The sequence below is a fragment of the Bos mutus genome, chromosome 1 (assembly GCF_027580195.1).
Source record: "Bos mutus isolate GX-2022 chromosome 1, NWIPB_WYAK_1.1, whole genome shotgun sequence".
Lineage (NCBI taxonomy): Eukaryota > Metazoa > Chordata > Mammalia > Artiodactyla > Bovidae > Bos > Bos mutus.
The window spans coordinates 151,907,766-151,921,037 of NC_091617.1; positions in this window are offsets into that span (position 1 = coordinate 151,907,766).

Consider the following 13,272-nt stretch of genomic DNA (forward strand, 5'->3'; position numbering starts at 1 on the left):
CCCATCCTGGGGAGCTCTCAGTGTCTCCAAGAGTTAATAAGTGAGGCCAGGAAGTGTACTGTGCCAAGCCAGGGTGCACCATTCGGTTTGAGTCACTCCGCTGTGGTCCTGATGCGCTTTATTTCAAGACAGGCTCCTCACCCACCAGGGCAATCACACATAGTCTCAGATAGTGTGGGGTCTGAAAATGGGAGAGGAAGGCTAGGTGGGTTGAGCGTGGGGGTGTGGCTGTCTTGATTATATTGGACATGAAAAGAAGATGACTTTTATAATGAGCGTAGGTGCCATCGAGCCATTCTCTTACTTTGGGACACATTTATCGACAAGAGGAACACAGAGATCCTGCTGGGAGGTGTGGCCCTTATTTTTAACCTTAAGTCATGAATGGATTTCCTATAATAACTTGATGCTTCCCTGATGGCTCAGATGGTAAAGAATCTGCCCACAATGCAGGAGACCCGGCTTCGATCCCTGGGTCGGGAAGAACCCCTGGAGAAGGGGATGGCAACCCACTCCAGTATTCTTGCCTGGAGAACTCCATGGACAGAGGAGCCTGGCAGGCTACAGTCCATAGGGTGGCAAAGAGTCAGACATGACTGAGTGACTAGGAATCCAAAAAAATCCAAATAACTTGATGGGGATTTTTTTAGCTGACATTTTGCCATTGATAGAGCATCCTGAAGCCTAAGAGTCTTAATAAAGCACGAAATATTCTCCAGCATGATTTTTTAATGTCTTTTTAATTGTGGTAAAAGTCACATAATATAAAACATACTGCTCACACCCTATTTAACTGTATGGTTCAGAGGCACCAAGTGCATTCACATGGTTGTGCAACTCTCACCGTCATCCATCTCCCGACCTTGTCCCCTTTCTAAACTGAAAGTGCCCCCATTAAACACTTAAGTCCTCATTCCCCCTCCCCACCCCCCGCCCCCACCCCTGGCATCCATCAATGTCCTTTCTGACTGTGAATCTGACCATTCCAGGTAGCTCGTTTAAGTGGAGTCAGGCGGCACTTGCTCGCATCTACTGTACCCTGGAATGCAGTTTTAAGGTTAACTGAATACACCCAACACGGTTTTTTTAGCGGAGAAATCATGACAGTGTTGCCAGTTCCCCGGAGAAGTGAGGGGCTGGGAACAGGGATGACAGATGCATGCCACAGTGCCCCCCACCACCCCCCCACTACCCCCATCAGCCCACCTGAGGCCCCAGCCCAGCGCCATCGGCATCAGGACCAAAACACTCTCTCCAGCCTGTGTTCCAGCCCCCGCCCGATTCCCCCTCCAGCAGTGACCACCAGCTCTGGGCCTCACTGAGTTGCTCTCAAGACATCTGCCCACACAGATGCACCTCTGATGCGTGGAAGATTATTTCCTTGCTCCCCCCACCAAATTCCAAGCCATCTACAGGACTCGATTTCAGGATTTTCTCGGAATGTTGTGAAAATCTCTGTCTTGGCCATGGGAACGTTCAGAAGTCGAGGTTTGTGTGGCTCTGGTTACAAGATGGTATGTCTGAAGCTATGTTGTTTTTAGTTGCTAAGTCGTGTCTGACTCTTTCGCAACCCCATGGACCATAGCCCCGCCAGATTCCTCTGTTCATGGGATTTCCCAGGCAAGACGACTGGAGCGGGTTGCCATTTCCTCCTCCAAGGGCGTCTTCCTGACCCAGGGATCGAACCCGCATCTCCTGCATTGGAAGGTGGATTCTTTACCACTGAGCCACCTGGAAAACATCTGAAACTATAGTCCTGCCCTAAATAGATATTTGGTAGGCCACCGTGCTCTCTTCTCCTGTGTATCTGTGAGCTGGGGAAAGATGGAAACCACCTTTAGAAAAGGTTCCCACCCATTCTACCTTCATTCTCTTCCTCCCTTCCTTCTCGTTCTCCCTCTCCATCCTTCACCAAGTGGGTACCAGAAGGGGACATATGAAACCTCAGCTTCTCCCACGGAGCGGCTTAAATGCTGCCAGGAACCCAGTGGATGGCCTGGTGGTTTAAAGAGAAGCTGATCTTTACAAAGCAGCCTCCATTTTCAGACATTCTGTGGTCGCAGCCAAGTTTTTAAATCTTTGCTACTCAGCGCCTATCCTCCCAAACGGTGGAATTTTTTTTCCTTCCTTTTTGAAATGACAGCTTTTTGAGAAAGTCTGGCCTTCCCCCAAACCACTGCCATTTTGGGCCTTCTGCTCAGCGCAGCTTGGAAATTGAAGTGAGCAGCTGCTAGGTCACAGCGTCTGATGGTCCACGATCCCACGAGAGTCGCTTTGCAAAGCTGTGAGCCTCGTCCACGGGGAGAACTAAAAAGGGGGCGGTATTCTGAGAGACACACCAGCTTCCTCCTGCCAAACGTCTAAGGAAAACGCACACGTTGTTTTCCATTCCCTGCCTGGGTGCCACAGGAGGCCCCCTGGGATGGCACCACGTAGGCTGAAAAGACCTTGGAAAGAGATGTTTTACTTGGGGTCGTTGTGGCTTCTGGGGGATTGTTAGGACGTGTGGAGTCTGTTGAGAGTTGAATTGTGTCCCTGCCTCTCCAAGAGATGTTCACGTCTTCATCCCTCAAACCTGCAAATGTGACCTTGTGTGGCAACAGGGTCTTTGAAGATATGGTTGAGATGAGGTCATGCTGGAGGGCGTGCATGCAGGCTCAGTGAAATTTCATCTCATTGTTAAAATTTTTTGAAATTTTGTTGGGGAAAAGTCAAGATAAGAATAATATTTCATGACAATAATATCATGACAAGATATTTCAGGCTGGAGGACACTGATTTAGATGGGCTTATGCAATAATGTTGCAGAAATGTTGGCACCATCAATATGAATGGCAGGCTTCTCAGTTCTTGATGTTCAGACCTCACATGGATACAGCTGAGTCACTTCAGTCGTGTCCGACTCTGTGCGACCCCATAGACGGCAGCCCACCAGGATGCCCCGTCCCTGGGATTCTCCAGGCAAGAACACTGGAGTGGGTTGCCATTTCCTTCTCCAATGCATGAAAGTGAATACATGGATACAGCTGTTGTCTGATCCAGGAATTGGTGAATTTTTCTGTAAAGGGCCAGATAGCAGCTATTTTAGGCTTTGGGACTACATGGTCTTCATCAGAACTACTCAACTCTGCACTGGTACAGCAAACGCAGCCATGAACAATGTATAAATAAAAACAAATGTGGCCATGTTCCTATAAAACTTTACTTGACATGATTTGAGTATAATTTTTCATGTGTCATGAAATATTATTCTTATCTTGACTTTCCCCCAACCATTTAAAATGTGAAAACCATTCTTAGCTTGCAGGCAGTCTGAATGTAACTCTCTCTTACTTTTATCCCCCACGAACTCAGTGTGTTCAGCTAATAATTGAATGAAGACTTCAATAAATGTTCATTGAATTGAATGAAACAGAAACTGATGAAAAACAGTGATTTTCAAACTTTGTTTTTATCAGCAGAAACATTTTGGAGTTTGAATCTTAGAGAAACCCCAGTGTTTGAAACAAATATAGTATGTTATTAGTAAAATTTTATTTTTTGAGTTCAAATGGATAACATTTGTATATTTTGATGGACACAAAAATCAAGGGGGATTCCAGATGGCTGTGTGAAGATTCTCTTTGTGCAAACTGTCCAGATGCTTGAAAAGGAGAGAGAGGGAAGTTTCTGTTTCAAAGCAGAACCCCTGATGATATCTAATGGTGGTTTATATTCTTATTCACAAATATAAAAGTTAGACAAGAAGCGTCAAAAGCTTCAAATAAATGACAGATGTAATCTTGTGGTTGGGCATGTCACAAGGTGCTCTCATACAACGGGCTCCTATGGCTGTGACAAGCAGGTCATAGCTATGCTCCCATAATTTTATGTAACTGGATAAAGGCAAGTCTGAATTTGTAAAAGATTCGTAGCCCCTGACACATTTGCAATAAATGCAAATCCCCCCGAGAAATGCTGGAAGAAGCTTGATTCCCAGGAGAGCTTAAAGGAAGCCCAATTTAACACACAGGTGTCCTCTAACGTCTGCACAATTCATGTATATTTGCCTATCTGGAAGTTTATGACGTTTCCATTATAGTTTTTTTTAGCAGTTAAGAGTTTTATAAATATTTTTTCAATTGTGGTAAAACTTATGTAACATAAAACTTAGCATTTTAACCATTTTTAAGTGTGGAATTCAGTGACATTAAGTACATTCATATTGTGTAACCATCACCACCATCCATTTCCAGACTTTTTCATCATCCCAAACAGAAACTCTGCACCCGCGAAACACTAGCCTCCTATTCCTCCCTCCCTTCAGCCCTTGGCAATCACGACCCTACTTTCTATCTCTGTGAATTGGACGATTTATACACATGGAATCATACTGTATCTGTCCTTTTGTGGCTGGCTTTACTTCACTTCGTGTTTTCAGGTTCATCCATATGGTTGTGTGTAACAGAACTTTATTCCTTTTTAAGCCTGAATAATATTCCAATATATGGATAGAACACATTGTGTTTATCTACTCATCTATCAGTGGACTCTTGGCTTATTTCCACCTTTTGGCTGTTGTGAATAATGCTGCCAAAAACATAGTTGTTTGTATCTGTTTCAGTCTGTGCTTTCAATTCTTTGGGATATATTAATATATCTAAGCGTGGAATTGCTAGGTCTTATACTTAATTTTTTTGAAGTATCTCCATACTGTTCTCCACAGAGACTGTACCATTTTACATTTCCACCAGCCGCGCCCAAGCATCCCAATTTCTCCACATTCCCACCAACACTTGCTTCCTGTTCTGTATCTTGTTTCCCACGTGAACCAGAAAAGTGTTTAAATGAGACTTGTACACTTGCAGCCCCTGAAGCCCTTTCATGTCACTTTAGGTTCCACAGATTAGTTCAAAAGCCAGTGCTGGGTTTGTTTTTTTTGACCCTCTTTCAGAGTTTGTGATTTAAGAGTAAACCCTCCTTGACTTCACTCCAAGAATTGAGTGGGATGATTGATTTCAAGCTGCAGGTGAGACCAGGAAACGAAACAGATCTCCAAGCGAGGGCTGGCGTTCACAGCCCACGTGAAAACCAGCCACCCACCTCTTTAGGATCAGGTTAAGTGAGAAATCACTTGGCCCCTCTCGCTCTCTCTTCCCGGTCTCTCTCCCTAAGTCTCTCTGTTTCTGTCTCTGTTTTTCTGTCTCTGTCTTCCTCTCTGTCTCTCTCTGTGTGTGTCTCTCTCTGACTCTTGCTCTTCCCCCAGGCAACCATGATAAATCAGACTTATTCCCCTGCTCTGCCTTCCGGGACTCAGCTCCCACACAGCAATGTTTAAACTCCAGTTTAAAACATTTTAAATCAACATCATGTTGGGGATCACTGGAGTTTAATTCAGCTAGACTTCTCTACAAACCAGTCAAAACCGTCACCACTTCTGGGCAAATTCGTGGTGGATCCTGGGACACTGTGGAGGGCCATCTCCGGGGCTTTCTCACCTCTTCCCCACTGCGAGGTGGCATGGAGCCACCTCCAAAACATTGCCACCCGGCCCAGGCACTGTGGGTCACAGCCCCCCGTGGCCCATGCTCAGCTCTGCAAGGTTGAAGCTGTGCTCCCTGTGGTGCTGGCCACCACACACTGGCTTCAGCCCTAAGGAGGCTACTGACATGTAGAAGCCGGAGCTTTGCACTCCAAAGGAAGGAAACATTCCCTCCAAATAGCCCAGCATTGTGATGGCTCTTTTGAGCCATCTCATAACCCCCTGCCCCACACCTGCAGCCTCACTCGCCACCAGGATGCCAGAAGAATGGGTGCCCCTGTCTTAGGAGGAGTTCCCTGCTTCCCCAAAGCTCCCTCTCTCCTTCCAGCCACCAGGCTCCTGACCTCTTCTCCATTCTGGAAAATGTTCCATTGCCCTAGGACTCAAAGATGCCCCAAGTCCTAAGGAGCCTGAGACCTCATAAGCAGACAGGGCTCCTGCTGACTGCTATGTCAGTAAGGATGCATTAGGCTGCAAGTAACAGATAATCCCACCTCAACAAAAAGAACAGTGTGCCCTCTCACTAAGCAGAGGCCCAGAGGTAGAGCAGCTCTGGGGTATGTTCATTCAGTGGCTCCATGAGGTCTTCAAAGACCCCAGTGTTTCCATCTTTCTAGCCACATTCTCAGAGGTCAGCTTGGTCCCCAGGGTTGCTCCTCAAGGCACAGAATGGCTGCTGCACCACCAGGCTTCTCATCCAGGACTCTAAGATATCCACCAGAAGGGAGAAGATGTGCTTTCTCTTCTTCATTCCTCCCTTTAAGAGCGAGGAAGCTTTACCCAGCAGCCTCCCATTGCCCATGATTATATCACATGATTAAGCTCAAGGAATCACTGCAGAGGGATGGGACCACAATAATTACCTTTGGTTTAATCACCTATCTATCATGAACTTGCTTTGTATTTTTCACTCTTTCCCCCTTTTTATGTAAGAAATACACAGGTTTTTTTTTTGTTCTGAATAATTTATTCAGTACAGAAGTGTGTTGAGTAAAAATATGGAAAGTATCCTTTACAGCCTTCCTCAGTCTCACTTTCCTCCTGAGAAGGAAATTGTCTCAATTTTGGTGTATCCTCTTCCTGTTTCCTTTATGGATTTACATACATATGGATGGTCATACATACTTAGGCACTTTGCTTTAATTTTTATGTAGATGGTATTTTGTTTAGTTGCTGGCCTTTTTCCACTTCGCATTCAGGACTTATAGATTTTCTTCATTCACTTCAGTGGGAGAATATTATCCCATAGGGCGGATATTCCACTGCTTTGCATTTTAACTAGGTTTTCAATCTTGTGTCTTATCCCGGTAGCTAGATTGTAAACATCCTGAAGACATATTTTTCTTTCTGTCTCCAAGCACCTGATACAGTATTTTCCTACAAAGTGAAAGTCAATTAATAGTTACTGATGGGAAGATTCTTTCTCTTGCCACACAAGAGATGTTTTAGCACTTCTGAGTGTTTGAGGTGGAGGCTTTTTCAGAGTGAGTAGAAGGGACACAGCTCCATAATCTATCAGTTTGCCACTTTTTGTCTCTCGACAGTGATAAGTCCATCTACTGGCCAGGGAGAGTTGATCATTTCCCACTTTTCTTCGGCAGTGTTTCCTGGGTTCATTGCAGTCTTCCCAGCAGGTTGTCAATTCAGAGCACTTGGGCTCCTTGCAACATTCGGCTCTCATAGGAGCACTGGGGCAGAGTTATTAACAGCCCGCACTTCCTGGAGAACTGTTTCAAGGGCTACTAATGGTGTTCACAGACAGTTGGGCTGGCGCAGTTGTCCATATGCCTAGACATACACTCTTAATAACCTTCTCCAGGTTTCTTGAGCCAGTCACAACTACAGAAAATTGGTTACAACTGAACCTATTCTAGACCCTTTGGTGGGGAGAAATTACTTCAATATGAGGCTATCACCTCAAAACAGACCAACCAAATTTAGGACTGGATGAACTTCTCTTGAAGCAATCACTCTTGAAGCAGATGTTGGCATTCAGACATGCTGATAGCATCAATGAATATCATCTCAGACTTTGGTGGGGCTCCCGTACTTCTGAATCTTCCCAGCTTCCTGTAGTAGCCGGAAAAATTACCATTGTGAAGGAGCAAAGAAGAGAAACACGTGTCTCCCAGATGTGCTCTTGCATTGGGGAGCACTCTCAAAATTTGGACCTTAACAGGAAATCTGGAACGATGAAAGGAAATCAAGCAATAGAAATGAGACTGAAATTAGTTTATGTCCCTCAGTTGATAACACACAAGGGGAAACTTTTGGATCAATCGTTTTAATTACTATTGATTATAAAAACTCTGATCTCTACCACTAAGAAGTCTACAATTGAATTGGGGAAAGAGAGCATCCACATATGAAAAACTGGACAATAATACAAGTTAATATATGGGATTGAGACTAAATAAATGCCTATTTGGGTTTGGAGGGATAGCAAGGCTCTGCTTCCAAACAGAGCTGGTAATCTGTCTGGATACACTGACAGCGTCGTGCTTGACCAGGCCTACTCATTTTTCAGAAAAGCAGTTTTCTCTGGGGACCCAGCCTGGATTTCTTTGCCAACCTGGATGCCTGTATATGTCTTCAGTTGTTGACGTCGAAAGGTTCCCACCCTGCCTCCTTCTGTCTTCCTACCACCTCCCTTACCTTGAAATAGCCATAGCCATTGAAGACCTTTCTACCCTTTTCTCTTTGCCCACACCTCCTATCTCATCCTAATTTGTTGAGAAAAATATTGCTGGCAGACAGAGAAGACAGAATCAGGAGAAAACCTAGATACTCCTTGTTAAAGGGGATTAAGAGGGTTTCTAATAAGTAGGTCAGAGCCTGATTAGGGGGTTTGGCTGAGGGGCACCCTGCAGGCTGCACCCCCATGCCCAGGCACTCGGGTCCCTGACACCCCTTTTGGGTGTTTCTGTAGACAAATATTTTTTCAGGCCAACACTGGATTACATGACTGTGGATCTTGAGATTTGAAAGGGGAAGATGAAATCTTCAGAGCAACTTGGGTTTTCTTTCAAGGGGAGTTTTTCCTCTACAGAATGTTTTGTTTTAACTGGTAATTAAAGGTGGGCAAACCAGTCCTGGCGAAATGGGTTTTCCTCCTCTCCAAACCTGTCTTTCTAAGAGAAACAGGCATAGGCAGGGCCACTGGGCCCACCCTCCTAACTGGAGCCAACTGCCCCTGATGGTTTATGGTCTGGTCTGCTTCAATTTCTCATGTGTTACCTTTCTAGGGGCTGCGAGGCCCAGCAACCTGGACCCAGGCCAAGAAGTCAAGAACTGCTGAAGTCCAGGCCTCCACGCTTGTACTGACACAAGCGACCACCCAGCCCCACCAACCCATATGGCTCTGTTTTCCTGATGTATGAGGTGGGTAGAGTGCTTTCCCCTAAAAGAAGACTCCAAGGGATTAATTAGTTAAAATCTGTAAACATGTATCATTATAATTAGTATTCCAGTTTCTAGTTAAAACCAAACTGGCCAAAAGGAAAGAAAATATCAGCCCTACCTCTGAGGGCAGCTACCTTTGCTTTTCTGGTATTTCCAGTCTGACCGGTGGGAAAATGTCCTGGGAAGTTCAGTGTTTGCTGGGTCTGAGCCTGTAGCTGTGTTCACCACGTTTGAGGATGAGGAGGCCAAGAATCCAATTGTGCCCCGGACCCACCTGGGCTCTGCTTGTTCAGACCATTGGCTCTAGCAAAGGCTGGACATCCCTCATTTGACCCAGATGCAATATGTCTACTGTAGGGCCCTGTGTCTTCATGTTCTTTGGGGATAGACAGGTTGTATAGGCCATTGTAAAGAGATTTTTGGTTTCTGAGGTGTTAATCTAAAAGCAGTGTCTCTGGGGTAGTGCCTACTGCTTTCCTCAAGAGAGGAAACTCGGGACCACCGAAGTTGTTCTATGGAGAAAAGTCCTGCATGGTAGGGCAACCCTCCCCTCCACAGCGACTCGGCCCCGACCATTCTTTTTCATGGGAGACCCTCAATGGACCTCAGCCAGCTCAGCATGGCTCCCTTTTTCTGGGTCTAAATAAATCCACCCCATTCCCACTCCTGCTTCCAAGTGGTAAACACCACCCCCAAACGTCTACCCTTCTAACAAGACCAAACAAAGTAAGGTCTCAGACCTTTCTCCCTGTGGACTTCAGGCCTGAGCACAGCCTCCTCCCAAGATGGCCGACACCGAAGCGAGTGGCCTTCACCCACAGAGCAGGGGCTCCGCCTGCTCCACCAAGGAAGTTAGGGCCTAAAGCAGGAAGCACCGTAGCCATGCACAGGGCCAGGTGGAGACAAGATAACAATTTGCCACTGTTTAACTGGGTGGTATGAAAAGATCTGTTCAATATTTACTCAGAGGAAAGGCTGAGTCCTCTAAATAAATAAAGGAAGGGCTCAATAGGAGAAGAATTCATCAGGAGGTAGCCTCAGCCTGTCCCCCACCGCTAAGAAATTCATTTCTGGCCCCACATTTGCAGCAAACCCTCCCCCCACCCCCACCTCGGCAAAACAGAAGCCTCATGGTTAAGGGCACCCACCTATCTCAGAAGACACTGTCCCGCTCAGGCCCCTCAGAACCCCTCATTCCAGGCCCTATTCCTGTGATCCTTCCCTCTCCCACCCCACCGTTTCCCCTAAAGGCAGATCTGGAAGACTATTGTCTGTCTTGCTACTGTTTTCAGTGATGCTGCAGCTGTAGGGCCGGCCCACCCTGACTGAAAGGAAAGAAGTTTCTTTCCAAGAACACCGGGAGGCCTGAGTGCTCTGGTGTGTCTGTAAGGGGTGGCTCTGTGTCTTCCTGCCCCTTGCCCCCCACTTCTGGCAACCCAGGCCCCCTCAACGTGTGTGGGATAAGTAAGCCATGACATGGGCAGTGCACACAGAAGTTAGGAAGGATTGCTCTTTGGGCCTTTAGAAGTTTAACCTGGCTTCTGCTTCCACAGGCCTCTCACGTGCCCCTGGTCATCTCTCCTGGGCGCACAGGGCTGCTTGTGGTGTTGGTTACAGTTGCAGAAGACTTCTGTCCCCGGGGGTCGCTGACCTTCATTCACCCTCTGCTTCCTCCACCATTTCCATGAGGGCAACTTGAGCTGCCTGGAAACTGACTTTCTGACATCCAGTGTACTATTCTTTTGTCCTCTGAGGCAAGTCCGAACACCTTTTACTCAAAACTATGGCTGGAACATGAAATAAATGATAGAAAGAAAGGCCAAAGTAGAATAAGCAGTGTGCTTTTCAGCACGCACTCAATTCGGAAAAGCTCTGAAAATACTCATTAGCCAGGGGTCATGTATCATGCAGTCTGCTGAGCCGAAGGCCCCGATGGGGACAGGGGCTTCCCTCGCAGCTCTCATCCTTAGAGTGCAGATTGTGGTGGGGGGCGTGGGAGAGTGTAGTAATTACATGTAACTTTTAAGGTGAGTATTTCTGAGACCAGGGTTATCAGAATGAATCAGCATCATGTGGGGTAGAATTAACAAGAAATGTGTGTTTCCCATTTGCAAATAGTAACAACACTGCTGGTAGCTGAGACACTCCCTCTGTGAAGTGGGCCCAGGCAATCATTTTTTGTTTGTTTTTGTAGGGTTTTTTCAGATAACCGACCCCTTTCCATTTCCACACAGTTATTAAGTAATCAAGCGGTTGTCTCTGGATTTTGTCACCTGGTGGTGGCCGTCATGCCTGGGAGCCTTGGGTCCCCTGCTGCGTGGTCCTCTGGGTTTTATATTGCCCGACACTAAAAATATTCACCAGCCATGGGTGACAGCCATCCAGGAGTTGTGGTTTCTTCTTTGTCGACGTCGGTCAATTTCTCTCGACCTTCAGGGTGTGACTACTTTTTGCATGTATCTTTGGCTGACATGGTTGTTGCCATTTCATTCAGCTCTTTTTATTTTGCAGTAGGCATTTTGTTCCATATTAAATTAATACTTATTTTTACTTAAAAAACCACAGAGAAGAGCACGGTGTAAGAAGTGAAAGTGCTTCTGGCAAGTCTCCACCCTTAGCTGCACTTCCCAGAGGTGACCCCTGTGGACAGATACAGGCTTGAGAGGGTTCTCTGCATGATCAGAGTGCATGCGCTGCTTTGTACACAAATAGGATCCCATTGGACCCACTGGATTTCAGCGTCCTTCCTTTGCTTACAATCGTGTCTTGGAACTCTTTGCACACTAGAACTTTGAGAAGCATTTCATATTTCACTGAGGGTGTCCTAGTTTGGTTTACAGGTGCCATCAGTTAGCTAGTCTCTTACTGACGACATTTAGCTTTTATCTAGTTTTGTTTTTTCTCTGACAAAGCGTCAATGAGTATTGGGTATTGTGTGTGTTTGCTTGCTTTAAGAGTTTAACTATAAGATGAATTTCTACAGCTGGGTTAAAGAGCAGTCACAATTTACATGTTGATAATTATAACCAAATTACTTTCCAAAAAAAGATACCAACAGTATGATAAGACAACAGGGCAGTTTCTAGAGAAGCAAAATGGCCAATTCAGTCATCTGTAAATGGACATGGACAGTACATTAAGCTTCCCTTCCATCAGCGCCAGCTGATTTGGGCTGGATTAAGCCAGGAAGCAAGTGAGCTATGGACTTCTCTTCATGCTTCTCTTCTGAAGCTAAATATGTAAGATTTGGGCTATCCTGACTGGTTTTGTATTTTCTTTTCATTGCAGTCCCTGAGTCCCAGGGTCAATTGCTGTGTGTTCATTGGGCAAGGCTCAGAGTGATGACGTGGGGTCTCTGAACCTTGTAGAGCTACAGGGATGTGGATTCTGGGGTGAGCTGCCAACTGCAGGCTCAGAGGCTGGGGCCCCCCAAGGTGTGCTATTTTGGGATTTCTTTTCACTTCTCTAGTCATCCTATCCTTCACAATCCAAGTGCCCCTGCTCTTCAGCCCTTTTCTACCTGTATTGAAATAGAAATAATAGTTCTTAGTAATAGAAAATTACTAAGGGGATTAATAAGGTCATGCTTCTGGGATCTCCTCCTTTGGTGGCTCAGGGTGGGTTTCTGAGTGCTTCCCTGGCTATCTGAGGTGAAGTACTACTGTACTCTTTTTATTTTAAATTTCCAATCTGTTACAGATCAATACTTTTGCAAAATACTAAAAAAAATTGAATTATGAGAAGTGACATAAAAAATAAAGACATACAAAATACAAACCCAATTTCTTTTTCTTATGCTTAACATACCTAATATTACTTTGCTATTTTGCTATAAAAGTGTTTTGAAATGCTTCCTCCAAATTTCTGCTCTCATCTCACTGGAGATGGGAAACAGTTTGAGTCACGCTGCTTGAAGTTGGTCTCCAGAAGTTTCTTTGAGCTTCTAAGTCCTCTTATCATTTTACTGGAAGACGGATTCTCATCCCAGTTTTCAGCGTGGAGGCCCCGGGGTCAATCCCCAGGGTTAACATTACATTTGGGTCTAAGCTCAAGGCTCTCCCACCGACCCTAGTCGCCTCCCCTCCCCCCAGCTTTTCCTGTGTGGGAAGCAGTAATTCATGTGTGCAAAGTTCCATCATCTGCTGTCTACCAACCAAAAGACATCATAGTCTTTTGTTCATGTTTTACTTTTAATTTAAGTCAGACATTTACCTATCAGTATTACTACCCCTTCTCTATAGCCCACTGCAGACGAGACAGAATGTGAAAACTGAGGATGTGGAGAAAAGGGAGGTGATAATCTTTTCTATAAAGCCTTTAAAACTTTTCAATTCACCTTTTAAATAATT